This window comes from Stegostoma tigrinum, chromosome 17 (genome assembly GCF_030684315.1).
Source record: "Stegostoma tigrinum isolate sSteTig4 chromosome 17, sSteTig4.hap1, whole genome shotgun sequence".
NCBI lineage: Eukaryota > Metazoa > Chordata > Chondrichthyes > Orectolobiformes > Stegostomatidae > Stegostoma > Stegostoma tigrinum.
The window spans coordinates 37,791,420-37,808,875 of NC_081370.1; the positions used below are offsets into that span (position 1 = coordinate 37,791,420).

At 40.8% G+C, this 17,456-nt stretch overlaps 1 protein-coding gene across 1 annotated transcript in view; it reads left to right on the forward strand.

Moving 5' to 3' along the window:
• LOC125459565 (alpha-1,3-mannosyl-glycoprotein 4-beta-N-acetylglucosaminyltransferase C-like) overlaps positions 1-9,896 on the forward strand; it is a 77,631-nt gene extending 67,735 nt beyond the window's left edge. Inside the window, exon 3 of the transcript XR_007249037.1 lies at positions 9,240-9,896. The gene's annotated coding sequence lies outside the window, so the exon portion shown is untranslated. The remainder of the gene's footprint in view (positions 1-9,239) is intronic.
• Positions 9,897-17,456: the final 7,560 nt, after the last annotated feature.

Sequence of the window (17,456 nt, forward strand, 5' to 3'; positions counted from 1 at the left end):
CAGGGACATGGGGAAAGGGCATGTGAATGGAACTAATTGGACAGCTCTTTCATCGACCCAACACAGGCACATTGGGCTAAATGGCCTTCCACTGCTCTATATGATTCTGTCGGTAGCTAATTGTTCTTTGGCCTGGAGTCAACTGAATGTTCCATTCTCAGCTTAAGTGCACTCCAGTTAAATCTGTTTGCAAATGCTGCTATAAAACTATAAAGAAAGGAAACCTGTTATCATTGTATGGCAACAACAAGGAGGTGCTGGAGGATTTTCAATGTGGCTGTGGTAGGAGGAATAGTTTATTCCTTTCAGAACATATGTGCAGGGCAACGAACAGGAATCCTATATTATAAATCCTCTCACCATTCATTTGCGAGCCTAAGAGTTTGGAGTGCAGCCTCTGTTCAGTTTTACACCTGCTCTGTTTTCTGCAAAGCAACATACAGCCAGACTTTCTTTGTGAGTTTTTGGAGAACAAGTGAAGAGAGGAAAAAATATATATCCTTCACCAACTAGAGAATGTAAAAGGATCACCTCATTTGTGTCCTTTTGGAGAACTAAAAGCCCTTTTATTTGAACATAGAACAGATCCTGCATTGTTCCTTTGGGTTCGACAACTGCGTATAACTTGTTCGAGATCTTTTATTCTTGCCCGAAACTGTAATGATCATCTGTAATCTAAGCACTTCTTGCAGCTCTGGTGCAAGTTGGTGGTGAATAGTGAGTAGCTGGGAGGTAATTAAAGCAGACAGGCTTGTCCTTGATTTATTTCACTAAGATCTGTACATACACATCAAGCAATTTCACTGAGTGGCAGACATCATTCTGACACTGGATCTTTTTGAACACTATGGGAAATGACAGCACTTAGAATTCAACATGATTGTCATCTCTGCGGAATGGAGGACATATGGAAAAATATACACCCAAAAGCAAATTTTTTACATCTGCCTTAGTAAATTAATGGTGTCAGCTGAGACGCTGCAGCAGCATTCGAGCTCTCAGACAGATAATTGCGCATTAAAGTTCCATTCTGAGAAATGAGAGCAATGATCCAGGATGACACTGCCTGTTGGAGTGCCTCACAACTGGGAAGACTGCCTTTCAGATAAAATGTTAAACAACACCCTGTCTGCTCTCTCAGGTGGACATCATTGATCCCACTGCATGATTTTGAAGAAGTGCAGGGGAGTTCACCCCTAAAGAAGAAATGGTCAACGATTTCAAATGGAAATTGGATGCACATTTGAGGACAATAAACTTGTAGAACTATGGTGATAGAATGGTTGAATAAGACTAATGGAAAGTGAGCATGGATTTGCTTGCTCAATCACCTGTGCCATAATGACTCTATGACTTTCTGGCCAATAATTATTCCTCATTCAAAATCAATAAAGCAGATTATCTGACTATCATTATGTTGTTGTCCATGGGATATTGTTGTTCAGGTGCTTTCTTACTTATCAATAGCAACTACATTTCATCATTGTTTCACAATCGTAATGTGGGACATCCTGAAGTTCTGAATAGCCTTATAAAAATGCAAGACATCTTTGATATTGTTTTCAAAGAAGGCCATCAATTAACAGTTACTCCCTTAGGGAAGGTGTAGGGAGTGAATCAACACACATCAAATTATACAGCAAATGTATTAGGCCACTTTAGAGAAATGTTTTAAAGAAACAAATGACTCAGAGTTTCATTTTATTTGCACACTTTTTGGGAAGCTATGGATTGCACTATTTAACATAGCCCCATGGCTCCTGCCTCCTTTCTCTGAGATACATAAGAAAAGGAAGGGTTCATTTAACCCATTGAGCCTGCTCTGCCATTTAATTGGACACTTCAATGTCTTTTGTCCACACTGTCCCCATAAAACTTTGTGCCATTGATAATGAAACAGTTATCAACCAAGCAATTGTACATGCTCAAAGACTGAGCTTCCACAGCCTTCTGAGGTAGAGAATCCCAAATATACACAATCTACTGAGTAAACACAAATTATCCTCATCCTAATCCAAATGACATTGCCCTTATTTTTCAGTGGTGTGCACTGGTTCTAAACTCCCAAACTAGAGAAAAAAATCCCTGCCTTTACTGTGTCTACATCTTTAATATTTTGTAAATTTGAATGAGATTACCTTCCATTTTTTGAAATTTTGGAGAATAAAGGCCAGTTTACCCAATCTCTCTTCATAGAACAGTCCTGCCATCCTGGGAACAAATCTAGTAAAACCTTGTTGACTCAGGCAATAATTTCCCTGAGAAATGGGAGTGAAAACTGCCCACAGTACCTCTAGGTGCAGTCTGACAAATGAAGCAAGACTTCACTAATCCTGTGATCAAATCGTCTTGCAATAAAGACTAACATTCCACCAGCCTTCCTCACAGCTTGTTGCAAATAAGTCTTCAGTGACTTATCGACAAGGCCACCCAAGTCTTTTTATACATTAACATGTTCCAATGTCTTACCACTTAGAAATCCTCTGACATCTGTCCTTTCTACCAAAGTGAATAAGCTCACATTTTACACATTATATTCAATGCTCTTGCCCAATCACTAAGCAGCTTCAAATCCATCTGAAAATGTTTACATCTTCACATACATTTTTAGACATTCCTGTTTATTTTTGAATTATATGTGAATGTGAAAATATTACATTTGGTCAACATGTCTAGATCCATGGCTGGGGTAAATAAAGGCAAGAAATTAAAAGAATGGCTCAAAGATTGGTGTGGTGGAATGGGTCTCAGTCGATTGGCAGCAGAACTGGGCTAGAAGGGAATTGTTCTGGTGGGACGTGCCTCACATGAACTGTTCAGGTAGAAAATAAGTTTGGGACTAAATTTGCAAGTAATGTCAAGATGGACAGCAAGAGCTTCTTTAACTATATGGACAAAGGAAGAGAGAAGCTAAAATGAGCATCAGCCCCTTAAACAATGAAGCTGGGGAAATAATAATTTAGAACCAGTAGTTGGCAGAGGAGTTGAATCAATGCTTTGTGTCTGTCTTTGAGGTATTTCACAAATAATAAATGATCAAGGGAAAATAAGGAGAGGAAATCAAGACAACGATTGTCAAGAGAGGAAAAGTATTCAAGAAATTAATGACGCTAAAATCTGACAAGTCCACTAGATCCAATAAAATGAATCCCTGGATATTAAAAACATTTGCTACAGAAATATTGGCTGTAAAAATAATAATCTTCAAAGAATCCTGAGATTCTGGAAAACTGCTAATCTAGGATAGAATACCTACAGCGTGGGGGCAGGCCATTCAACCCATCAAGTCAATACCGACCCTCCAAAGAGCAGCCTCTCCCCTACCCTATAACCCTGCATTTCCTGTGGCCAATCCTACCTAGCCTACACATCCTTGGGCTCTATGGGAAATTTAGCATGGCCAGTCCATCCAACCTGCGCATCTTTGGACTGTGGAAGGAAACTGGCATACCCAGACGAAACACACACAGACACGGGGAGAATGTGCAAACACCACACAGTCACTTGAGTTTGGAATTGAGCCCAGCTTCTTGGCACTGTGAGGCAGCAGTGCTAACCACCGAGCCACCATGCTGCCTAACCTAACACCTTTATTTAGAAGGGAAAGGAGACAAAAAACATTTAACTCTGGGCCAGTTAGCTTAATACCCATTATCAGGAAAATGTCAGAGTCCATTATAAAAGTTAATAACTTGACATTTAGAAAGACATAGTATAATGAAGCAGAGTCAGCACTGGTTCATGGAGAGGAAATGAAACCTGATCAATTTATCAGAGTTCTTTGAGGAAATAATAGGTAGGTTAGAGAAAGGGGAGGTAGTGAATGTTGCAATTTCAGAAGACATTTGATAAGGTGCCAGACATTGAGCTAGTTAATTAGATGAAACCTCATTGTTTTGGAGGTAGTGTATTAGCATGGATAAAGGATTGGCCAATTCATAAAAGACAGAGATTTGGGACAAGACAGGAATTTTCAGCATGACGACTTATAACTAGTGGTGGGCCACAGGGCTCTGTGCTGGGGACCATAATTATTCACAACATGACTTGGATGAGGAAAATGGTTCTAACATAGCCCAGTTTGTTGATGACACAAACGTCAGTGGGAAAACAGGGGGTAAGAATGACAAGGAAAGGATGCAAATGGTTAAGCCAGTGAGCAAACACATGACAGATGAACTAATTATGGTTAAAACGTAAGGTCATGAAATTTGGCAGGAAGAATAGAGGAGCTGAATATTATTTAAATAGGGAATTACTACAGAAAGCTGCAGCTCTGAGATCATGCATAAATCACAAAAAGTATTCATAGAACAGTTGATACTGAAGGCAAATGAAATGTTGATATTTGTTAAAAAAAGGAATGGAGTGTAAACATAGTTAAGTCTTGCTAAAGAGATAGTAGGAACTGCAGATGCTGGAGAATCTGAGATAACAAAGTGTAGAGCTGGATTAAAACAGCAGGCCAAGCAGCATCACAAGATCAGGAAAGCTGATGTTTCGGGCCTAGACCATACTTCAGAAAAAATGTTCTTTTCTGAAGAAGGGTCTAGGCCTGAAACACCAGATTTCTTGCTCCTCTGATGCTGCTTGGCCTGCTGTTTTAATCCAGCTCTACACCTTGTTAACTCTAAGTCTTGCTAAAGCTTACCAAGACACTAATTAGACCACGTTTAGAAAGCTGCAAACAGTTTTGGCGCTATTATCTAAGAAATGATATACTTTGTATTGGAGGCAGTACAGAGAAAGTTTTCCAGGTTGATTCCAGGTATGGAGGGATTTTCTTATAAAGAAGGCTTGAATCAATTGGCCCTACAGTCATTGTAGTTCGGAAGAATGAGAGGTGCCCTTATAGAATACACAAGATTTTTCAGGGACTTGATGGTGTAGATGCAGAAAGTTTAGTTTTCCCCTTTTGGGATACTCTAGGACCAGAGGGCATAGTCTCATAGTAAGTGATTGTCCATTTAAGATAGAGATGAGCATATTTCTTCTCTTAGAAGTTGTGAATCTGTGGAACTCTTTGCTGCAGGAGCTGTGAGATTGTGTCATTAAGCTTCGACAGCCAGATATTTAATCTTTAAAGGAATCAAAAGTGCATTTGAGTGTTATCAGATTAACCTTGATCTCATTGAATGGAGAAGCATATTTCATGGACCAAATCGTCTACTTCTGCTCCTAAACCTTGTAGCCTTAAGGTCTTAGTCACATTAACTCTGTTTCTCTCTCAACAGATGCAGCAAGCACTGTTGAATTTCTATAGGATTTTCAGTGTTTATTTCAGATTTCTAGCATCCACAGTGTTTTATTTCTATTATAGAATTTTGGAACCTGGTGGTCAAGGTGTATGGAATCCAGCACTGGGCAGAGCGCAGCTGGCCTTTCCTTCGGCTGGTGTTCATATATCATACATCAAGTAAAGTTCTGAAAATAAAACTTGTGAGGTTAAATATAAACAAAGAGTAAAATCAAGCTGTCATCCTTGTTTCAGAGATGCTTCCATTACAACAGTACTAATCTGATTTGTCTTCCAGTATGAATCACTTGGCATTGCATCAAACTTTGCAATATCAGTTGAAACTACTGCACTGAAGGATGGAGAAAGAACAGTCAGTTCTCAGAGGGTTCAGAAATGCAAAATGTAGTTACTATCCTGGGTACTGTGGTTCTGTAACTAGGAGTTATCATTCTGCTTGTTAGTGTTTACCTGTATGACGTCACTTCTATCAGACACTGAATACAGGGTGTATTTGTAAGGTAACAGATATCTGAAAGAGGCTAGTCTTTACGGGACCATGTTCTGGCCCTCCTCCACAGATATCGTTGACGTTGATTTTAAGCAACTGAAATAGATATTACTGGAATGCCAGAAATGGGGTTGGTTAACTTACTGACCCCTCAATCCCATTTTCAGCTTATTCCAATAACACAAATTTGCATTTATTTAATATGCTTAACGTAGTAAGCTATCTCAGTGTTTCACAGCAGTAATTATCCATCAAAACATGATGCGAAGGTAAGTAGTGGATACTGGGACAACAACTGTAGGGATGTTGTAGGGATGGGGATGCCCCAAGGTGCTTTTGGTTGGCTTACCAAGCACCTGCCCTTTTCAGGCAATTTCCCCAATTTATATGCAAATTTGAGAATAATATCCTAGATGCTACTTTATGGCAAAATTGGCATGTGGTCAATGACCCATTTCACTCCTTTTGATCTAAATAAGTTTGCAAGTTAGGCATTATTCAGGGAGGCTTGGACACACACACTGACAATGTGTCAGGCATGAGCATGAAAATCTGGGCTGCTGCTCCCAATGCCAGTATTGAGAGAGTACTGAGTTTTCGGAAGTGCTTTCTTTCAAATCAGATGTTAAAACAAAAAGCCATCTTCATGTGCAGGTGAATATAGAATCTTCCATAGCCACTATTTTAAAGAAGAGCAGGGGACTTAGTCTCTTAGTCAATGTTCATGCTTCAACCAATATCACTAAAAGCAAATTTTCTAGTCATTACTATTAAGTTGTTTGTGGGAGCTTGCCAAGCTCCATTGACTGCTACATTACAAATGTGGTGACATGTGGAGAGATTGGAATGCGGTCAGCCAGGTGGATCTCATAGATTATGAGTTCCCTGATTGGGGCTGTTAACCTGGTCCCATCAAAGAGTCCTGTCAGACAGACATAACCAGGCATGTCAGGGGTTTTGTTCACAGTAGGAGCCATCTCTCTGTTAGCTGGTCAGTGTCGCGTACTATGCACGTGAAAATAAAGGGTGACTTGGTGACCGGATACTGGCTTTCATGAAGTTATTTCACTATGCCAAAAGAACCTCATTGGTTGTGAAGCACTTTGGGATTGGAAGCAATTCTGTCGAAAAGTGAGTCTATAAATTTTCCTTTTTTAACTGAATTCTTTCGAGTACTTGCTTCATTGATTCAGTCTTATATCATATTGCTTTTCCATTCTCGAGATGTAGATGCCATTAGTGTTGATAGTCCATACCTTTAGAAGCACAAGTGAGCAGCTTGTGAGACATTCAAGAAGTCGGCCACATTGGCAGGGGAGCTGGATCATCTGGAATCTGGGGGATTAAATTTGGGGCTCTGTTCTTTGTTATATGCGTTAGAAATGCTGCATGAGCAAATCACTAGGGGTCATTGAATTGTTAGAACTGCATGAATGTTGCGGATGTGTTTTGAAGTTTTTAATCGCTTTTAACACAGGCAAGTAGGAACGTGGCATTGGGATCTTCTGGGTCAAGAAGAACAGGTCAATAAATTGCTCCTTCAGGAATTAATCTTTGGTGCCAACAAACATCAAGTTTCCACCTGTGCTAATCTGCATTCTTCTGATGCTCCAGAAAGAAATTTTTTAAATTCATATCCCACTCTATCACATCCCTCAGGCACAGTGCTTTCTCTTTACATAATTCATAGGTCTAAATGAATAGGTCTTCCACAGATCCAGCACAGGCACAATGGGCCAAATTACATTGGAATAATTCAGTTTAAAAAGAAGTCACATCAGATCATTTAAGTTGCTGTTTGAGCCAATTTTGGTGCCAGTGGCAAGGTTTGCATTTATTGTCAAATGTCAAGTTCTCTGTGACTACATGCAATTGACTGTACTGCTTGGAAACTGCAGGGCAGTTAAGAATCAACCCAATTGGTACAAGACACATAATGTCAGGCAAAGGCACAGGATTCTTTCTTGAAATGAAACCAGTTGTTGTAGCAATCCAACAATTTGGCCGATTTTCTGATTTTTACTTCCAAATTAATTTACAACCTATTTTTGTTCTGAAGTATGGTGCTGTTGATTCGCAGATACACGCCAATGTCTATACAATAAAGCCCAACAATCATCATATGAGATGTTTCGCCAGCTGAACAGTGTTTGATTTTTGAATTGAAAGCACAATGTTGTCTAGGAGACACTGAACAATCTGTCTGCACCTCATCAAAAAGTGTTGGGGAATCTTTAACTTGGATAAACATCGGTAAAACAGGGCCTCAGTTCAAGATTTCAGTTTCTGGAGGTCCACTAAACTAAGACTGTGTTCTAGCAATAGATGAGACCCGCAAACTGGTTCAGTCGATGTGCCAAACCGAGGGAACAATGAGCCCACTATCTAGGTGTAGAGTTTCTTAACATTTCATAGCTGAAATAAATGCAGACAAAGTTTGGAAGCTGAACAATGCTGACACCGGGCCCATATCCAAATTCAAATTAATTTCCAAGTTTCATGCAGCAGCTGACAAGTTTCAGAGAATTACTTCCACATAACAGCACATAAATAGGGCAACTGGTCCTTTCTTGCTCATTGGATTACCTAGCTTAACCTTGAATGTTATATGCCTTACAATCCTTGTGGAAATCAATTTCTTGTTTGCACCACTCTGTGGGTAAGGGTGTTACTTCTGAATTCCCTGCTGGATTTATTTGTGATTATCCTATATCTATGGTCTAGTTTTGGTTTTGCCCATAAGCGGAAACTACCTCTATATGCCTTCCTTATCAAACAATCTCTCAAATTTTAAGGACCTTTATTAGCTCTACTGCACAAAAGAGACATAACCTGTTCAATCTTTTCTAGTAGTTGTTATTTCTCAAATCATTCTGACAAATCTTTTAGTTTGCACTTGCTCCAGTGCTTCTATATCTTAAGGGTTTAATCCTCTCAGTGAGCTCTCAGTCTAGGTGTTGCTCAACTGGATTTTATGACAATGGAATGATGCTAATTCTAGTTGAAGATCTTTATCCCTGGAATCTAAATTAGATTCACTGCCCGAATTCAGTTGTTCACTGGCTTGATTATTTTATTGGGTTCCTGTGACAATCCTCTGTGCAACTTAAAAAATCTACTGTCATTCACCACTGTGGCCTACATGTGAATCTAGACCCATAGCACAATGTTTGATTCTTAACTGCACTCTGATATGACCAAAATAAGGCACAGTTTTATTAAAAATCTGGTTCACCAGCGCTTCCTCACTCTAAGTTAGGAATGGGCAAAAAATGCTGGCTTTGGATTTATCAGTAGATTTATTTATTTAATATATTGCACCCTGTACCTAGGTACAGTGAAAGGTGGATAATGTCGCCACGTTCTGGCATCATCTTTGATTATAGAATAAATTACTGAATAAATAGCATAAATGGTAAAATACAGAATAAATGAATATTAAATCGAAAAAAACTGGAACAGCTTCAAAAGTTTATCTTTCTCTTTCCGTAGACTTCACCCTCTCAGATCCTCCAGCTGCTGCTATCCAACATTGTTCCTGGGGTCTTAGCAATGTGCTCCTTTCAACAACTGCTGCCACTTCTGCGCCACCGGCTCCAGGCTGGAGGTGATCATGTCTTGGGGGTTCCACACCTCCTCAATGTAGGATATCGGCCAATGGGGTTCTGGCTTCGAGTTGACCGACGGTGACCTGGCTCTGAGTTCACTGACGGGGTTCTGGCTTGTCTTCCGATGCCACCGTGTGAAATGGGACAGAGAAGGAAATACACAGGGCCCCGGCCTCCCAAAGGAGGAGGCCCCAGTGCAACCAAAGTGACAAAAACGTTGCCGAGCTGGGAAGACAATGATGAAGCTGTGTGTATGTGGCAGAACCTGTTGCATGAGGCATGAGCAGCCGAAACTACACTCAGGAGCTCAAATGCTGCTGCCCTTGCTGCTGCCATCTCGGAAATCCTTGGAATGCGTCACTAACGTTCTATGAGATAATGGTTCTGAAAGGTTTACTGTTCATGTTACATTGCCTGTCCCCCATTCAACTGATGTTAAATATAACATGTGGCAGGAGACAAAGAGTTTTACTCCAGGCTTTGTAAGGAGGCAGATGTAGCTGTAATGGCTCCCTAGGTTCTATTCACTATGCCTGATCAAAAGTGGTTATGCTTATTGAAATCGTGCAATAAACCTTTTAATAGTCTGAGAACAGAGTCTTTTTTGTAGGTGCTCCATGGTGTTGCATCATGCACTACTCATCGTTAGAGATGCCCAAGTCAAAGCAGAGACAAAGGAGGATCAGTGGCAACAAACTGCCTCTAACACCCCTTTTACGGTACCACATTTGGGGCACAGGAGTGAGTACTATAACCCACTTAAGCTCACCTATCATTCTCAGACAACACAACAGTTCATGCCAGTAGGGGCTGTTGGTTTGTTCAAATGGCTGGATAGTTCTTTGTAATGCAGATTGATGCCAACAGTGTAGGGGGTCAAAGCCTGCACCAGCTGAAGTTCCCATGAAGAACTCTCCATCTACCTTTGCCTGGGGAGCAAATGGGGGGAAAACAAAACTTTTCAGGAGATGTATAAGGTAATTCTTCTGAAATGGTTACTGTTCATGTTACATTGACTCTGCCCATTCTACTGATGTCACGCACACAGTATCAGGACGGAGAAGGGAAATTGTCCTAATAATTAAGCCTGACCAAATGTAGTTGTACTTACTGCTACTATCCAATAAACCGACTTGTCCACGACTGAAGAGATAGGCCAAAGGCAACAAAGCAATAAAGGAGGCATGGATTATAAGGGTATGAACGTCATGTTGAGCTGTACAGAACTGTGGTTGGAGTAGTGTGTGCAGTTCTAGTCACCGCACTATAGGAAGGATGTGATTGTAGTAGGGGTGCAGAGGAGATTCACCAGGACATTGCCTGTTGTGGAGCATTACACTATGAATAGAGGCTGTGGAAGTTCAGGTTGTTTTCTTTGGAGCAGTGAATATTGAGGGAGAATCTAATAGAGGTATTCGATTCTGAGGGGGATGGACAGGATGTAGAAAGCAGCTGTTCCCCTAAGTTGAAAAGCCATTAAGAAGGGGCATAATTTTAAGGTAATATGCAGGAGGTTTATAGGAATCTGGGCGAAAATAAGTACCTTCTACCCAGTGAAGGATGAGGGTCTGGAATGAGCTGCCCAGCAGGATAGTTGAGGTAGGAGGCCTCATGGTTTTTGCTTGGATGAGATCTTGAAATGCCATAACATTCAAGGCTATGGCCCTAGTGCTGGAAAGTGGGACCAGTGTAGGTAGTAGAGATAACAAGGTATAGAGCTGGATAAACACAGCAGGCCAAGCAGCATTAGAGGAGCAGGAAAGCTGACATTTTGGGCCTAGAGATAATGGGAACTGCAGATGCTAGAGAATCCAAGATAACAAAGTGTGGGGCTGGATGAACACAGCAGGCCAAGCAGCATCTTAGGAGCACAAAAGCTGATGTTTTGGGCCTAGACCCTTCATCAGAAGGGTCCAGGCCCGAGACTTTCTGATGAAGTGCCTAGGCCTGAAACGTCGGCTTTTGTGCTCCTCAGATGCTGCTTGGCCTGCTGTGTTCATCCAGCCCCACACTTTGTTATTTTGGGCCTAGACCCTTCTTCAGAAAATGCTTTTCTGAAGTATGGTCTCGGCCCGAAACGTCAGCTTTCCTGCTCCTCTGATGCTGCTTGGCCTGCTGTCTTCTTCCAGCTCTACACCTTGTTATCTCAGATTCTCCAGCATCTGCAGTTCCTACTATCTCTAGTGTAGGTAGTGTTGTATTTTTTATGGTATAGCATCAATGGGTGGAAGGGCTTCTTCTGTGTTGTACGATGCTATGGAGGATTGGTGGACTGAACCAGCTCAGAGAACCATTATCCATACCACATACAGGTAGAGATGGAAAAAACTGAAGGTATCAGAAAGTTCATACTGGAAAATCTGTCAGCCAGCAATGCTTGCAACCTGTGTATGATTTTCTTTTAAAAGCCATTTGAAATACAAGTTAACTATCACAGCTCGGAGCTTTATTTTATATCTGGAAGTTCTATCGCACACAACCAATCTTCTTTCCCCATCACCAAGTCATTGTGACTTTTTTTATTTTTAGCTATTGATTCCTACCAGTAAATCACCCGTGTAACCAATTGGATTCTGAAGTGCGAAGCCGGTTAAAGGCAATGTAATCCATCAAACGTGAGAGAGGGTTAAGGAGAGTGGGAAGGAGCGATATTAAAATGGAGTTGTAGGGGAGATAGAGCACTGTTTTCCCTGTGGCACCAACCTCTCAAAAAAGCATCAAGAGTATAGGAGGATCTAAGTTGTTTTTAATATATTCCAACCTGCTATTACCCACAACTGAGGACCTTCCCACTGGCAAAATCACTGTGATTTTTTTTCAGTTATTTTCTCTTGTAGCTGCCATCAGTAATCATCCATGCAGCCAATCAAGTATTTATAAGCAAAATCCATCATGGGTGATGCAAACTATCAAAGGCAAAGGAGAGAGGGGAGGTGCTAAAGTAAAATGGAACTGGAGGGGGAAGTAAGGAATCGTATTTAAGTTTTTTTTAGTCCATCTGTAAATATCACACACAACCGAGCAGTTCCCCCACCACCGAACTCACCATGACTTTCCTTTGGCATATCTTTAAAAAAACTACGAACCACCACAACCAGTATAAACACGCATGTAGCCAATTCAATATTTACAAGCAAAGCCCATTACATTAGTATACAAGGTGCATTTCAGTGCATTCTGAATAGAGGTCTGTCTGAGCAGACATTGACCTTTCTGATCTTCATTTCCTCAACACTTGGAGATTTCTCAAAGCAGATGAATGCCCCTTAGAATGCAGTCTCCCTCAAGGAGATGACCATAATGCCTTTTGCCTACTGCCACCTGATGATAAACATGTCCTATGAGATTAACTCTCCCCAGATTGGAAAATGCAGTGGATATTTAATTCTTGTCTTAGTGAGGTGAACATGTCTAGCTACTGGGATTTGTGTGTGCATTGACTTACATTCATGCTTACTTTGGCAATGCTACAATTTGAAATTCTCACTGTAATGTTTTCAGAACTGACCTTGGCCTGACCCTGCAGCCATACAACCTTCCAAAATCTCTGTACTCTTCCAATTCCGTCTTTTGGTGCTCCTCCCCACTTTAGTAACTACATCTATCAGCTGTCTTAGATCCTATACTTTGGAATTCACACTCTATCCCTTCTGCATCTCCATCCTCCTTAAACATGCTTCCAAAAACCTAGACTGATCAACTGCCCTAAAATTGCATGTGTAGCTCATGTAAAAACTTTTTTTGGGTACCTCTCCCATTAAATGTTGTGGCAAATTAAAACTAAGAATACTAGATAAATGTTGCAGACACAGAGTGAAGAACAACCATCTAAAACTGAAGTGAAGGAGAAGAGGTGAGTGACAAGGAATGAGGGAAGATGTTGCAGGTAATAATGAGAGTGGTAGAGAATGAGTCCTGGTTGGAGGTGGGTGTAATAGCAGAAACAGAGTGAATGTGAGGTAACAGAGAGAAGATAGTGGCACTTAGACTGGTGGCTGTAGGTCATTGACCTTTTTCCCACAGTGCTTCAGGGTGGCTGAGACTGCACTGACCCAAGTGATAGTCTCAAACTAGGCTGGCATGACCTGGTATCTTAGTCTCTTCTGCTCATCCTGGGGAAGAGGAAGTCTTACCTGTGCACCACCTCGTCCATTAGGGTGCCCAGGTCCCAAATGGCCCAGTTGGCTGGTAATATCATCCCATCTGCAATATCCAGGACAAATGCCAGAGACTGTGCAGGAATGCTCTGAACTGACAAAGCTTGTCTGAGTGGACAAAGTGGGCTTTTAAAGATAGTGTGGACACATTGGATGTTGATGCAGTTTGGAATATCGGCTAAGTGGTGGGCTTATCTGGGAATGGGAGAAGGTAAAATGAGACCAGCAACTGACATGAGGGAAGCCATAGGGGCAGGATAGGTAGTGTATGAGGTGGGTTTAGTAAGATACAGTGAGAAAACCCACTAGGGCCTAGCAGAAATTCCTCCAACGATTCAATGCAACTTGCACTTAGCCAAAGAAATCTAAAAATCTCAGGTGTAATATCCCAAAACAGCAAAGAAGGAGTATTTTTTAAAAATGCTGCAGACATTTCAAATCATGATAAACTAATGACCATAACAAAGGACAGATAAATCTTTTCAATGGTGCCTATTTCTGCTGGAGATATGTTTAAAGAAAGATTTACATTTCTGTCGCACTTTCTCAAGCTCAGAACATTCTAAAGCACCAGGCAGTCAGCAAAACATTCCAAAAGTGTAGTCAATGCTCTTGTGTAGCCACTCCAGAAAATACTTTGACATGGCTCAGAGGGTGTACTCATCTGTAGGCCAGAAAGCTGCAGGTTCAAGCCCCAGTGATGCCAGAGACTTAAGCAGTAATGTCGACTGACAATTCCTGTGACATTTTGCACTGCTGAAAGTGCTCTTGCTCATATGAAATGTTAGACTGAGGTGCTGTCTGCCCTTTCATCAGTGCACTATTTGAAGGAGGAAGTCTGCCTAATATCTTGGGTCAATATGTATCCCTTGGCAAACATCACCAAAACAGTCTAATGCCCATTTATTTAATTATTCTTTATAAGAAAATTGATGGTTGCATTTTGCATAAATCAGAATATCCACGTCTACTAGCATTAGAGCAACCTGAGGTACCTGCTAGTTAAGGTAAAGGGGAATTGAAACTTTAGATGTAGTCAGTGAGGTTTCATGGAGAAATCTTAGAGACAGAGGCTTAGGATTAGTTTGAGTAGTTCAATAAAATATAGTAGATTGTACACAATCTGAAGTGTGTGATCAGATTACATCAGTAACTCATTCTCAGGTACCCTTCCTTTTCTATAATTCATGTGATTCACTGAATTACAATGAAAATGTACTCCCAGTTTCGCTGAACAGCTGTGGTTGACAATGTTCCACTTTTAATAGGATCACATAACTCACGTGAATGTATTAATAATGGCCCAAGGATGTGATTGAGATGGCATTGCACCATTGCAAACTGCTAGAAAGTTACAGTGAAGGCATTGCTTTCTTGTAGTTGATTGCAGAGATGCAGGATTTCAGCCAATGTGAAAAGACTGAAGAAGTTAATCTCCTTTGAGCATAGAAGGTCAAGAGCAGGTTTACAGAGGTGTTCAAAATGAGGGCTTTTGAGAGAATAAATAAGGAGACATGATTTTCCCCTTTTTTTGGTCAGCAACCAGAAAACACACAAATAATTAGTGAAACAGCCAGAGAAAGAGAAGGAAAATTTCTTGAAACTCAGTTCTTATGATCTGGAAATCTCTAAAGATGGAAGGTGATTGTTTATGAAATGTGAGTGTTTGCAAGCAAGGTCAGCACTTAGTGCTATTGCTCATTGCCTGTGACAAAGTGGTGATGAACCTCAGCAGTCCGCTGGTATTTGTACAAAAGCAGAGCTCTTCGGAAGACAGTTCCAGAAGTTTGATCTAGCAGCAGTGAAGGAGTGAAGATACAGTTCCAAGTATTTTCCAAGATTTACAAGCAGTGGCACTCCCATGCATCTGTTACCCTTGTCTTTCTCAGTGAAAGAAGTTGTGGATTTCGACAGTGTTTTCGAAGGAGCCTGTAGTGATACATTATAGCCATGGTGAAGGTAGTTGGAAAAGAGAATACTTCATATGTTTGATAGGGTGCACATCATGTTACTGTAGCTTGTCCAGGCAACTGGAGAATAGTCCATCAGGCTGTTCACTTGTGCATTGTAGATGACAGGGGCGATTTACAATTTAGTGAGTCACTTGTTGCAGAATTCTCTGCTCCTATAGCCACAGTACTTACCTTCAATTGGGACTTCGGTTATATCTGAAAAGGGATATTTCCTCCAAAATGGGGAATGAACTTACACAGGGCCAGAGAGTGTGCTTCTATGCTGTAGAATTCTATGATTTATCTGTAGTTTAGTTTTTGGTGGTAAAACATTTTGTAATTGTTGTTAATGTTCCGAGGCAAATTTAATTTTACAACTTATTTGTTCCTGCACATTGATTAAGCCTTGTTATAGCTGAATGCCATAATGGATATAATGCAATTTATTAATTATTGATTAGCATATAGCCTAAATAGCGTGACTCATTAATTTTAATGGTACAGCGAAATATGTTTCAGCATAGCATTGTATCTCAAATGTTTCCTTTGTGTGTCAGGCTCTCTAGTAGATGTCTTTATTTGTGGGCTGCTATGAAACAGACTTTACACTGTCTTAACAGTGAATAGCCTGGGTAGCTCTTGTTATCCTCACACCTTAAGACAGTGAAACTTCACAAAATCCTAAAATGCTTCACCAAGATGAATACTTGTGTAGTTTGCTTAAATAATTCTGAAATCAATCCACCAGACAATTCAGTTAGGGGTGTTCAGGAGCAGACGATTATAAATATTGAATAATTCCCACCATGATATACATCTTTAAAGATGATTGTAAGAATAAGAAAGACTAAGCTTTCATGGCAAAAATAATAAGCCACTTGCGGACTATGCCCACCCCCCCTCCTATCAACGTTAATCCCACCACATCCCTGTATTCAACTGGCAATAAGTGAAAGACTTCTCAGAAATACAATACAGGCGACAAAAGTAGAATGTAATTAAAAATTCATTCGGGTGCAATTAAAGCAACCATGAAATACAATACATAGTCAGTATTCCTATCAGGCAATCCTGCAGCCAAAATCTATTCAGTCGAGGACTAAAGCAGCAAGCCTGTGAAGGATTGCATTACAAAAAGGCTTAGTGGTTAACTGCTTTACATTATAAGAATGTCCCAGAAGATGCCTGGGTCAATGTTGGTAGCACTCGCTCTTGGCTCTGAGTCAAGTGGCTGAAGGTCTCGAGTCCCAGTCCAAAGCCTTGAATATATAATCCAAAATGACTACTCTCCCTGTAAGGCATATTTGGAGATCATGTTTCTGGGATGAGACATGAAACCAAGACTCCAGCTGCCCTCTCAGGTGGACATAAATATCTGAAGATACTATTTGAAGAACAGAAGAACAGCTATGAATAGCTGCTCATAGTCAGTTAAGCATTTTTCAAGAATAGCAATTTGTAGCATCTACCTGTATGACAAAAATTGCTCCACCTGAAAAATGCTTAACTGACTATGAACAGCTTTGGGACATCCCAAAGATGCTAAAGGTGCTATATACATTAGTTTTTATGTTTAGTTGTGGAAAGCAAATTGCAGGCATGGGAGACACAATCCATGTGCATATTTTACAGCATTTGTGAGTTATTGTAGAGCCAAGTTATTGACATTATTGCACAGTGAGGGCCCATGACTGTCCAAAAATCATCACATTTGTTTAATTCAGCTGTTGATCGAGTTTAGCAATGTGTGAAAAGAGAACATGAACATATACATGCTTGCTCCCACCCAACCACTACCGTCCCACCGGACCCCCAAACTACACACCCACTCCTCATATTATCTATTCAACAGTACATCTGCTTGTGCTAGACACCACCATTACCGTCCCTGGATATGCTCTGTCCCACTGGTAGGACGGGCCCTGCAGAGGTGGTGCACAGCGGTATACGTTTGGGAGGGATTTGTCCTGGGAGTCCTCAACTTTGATTCTG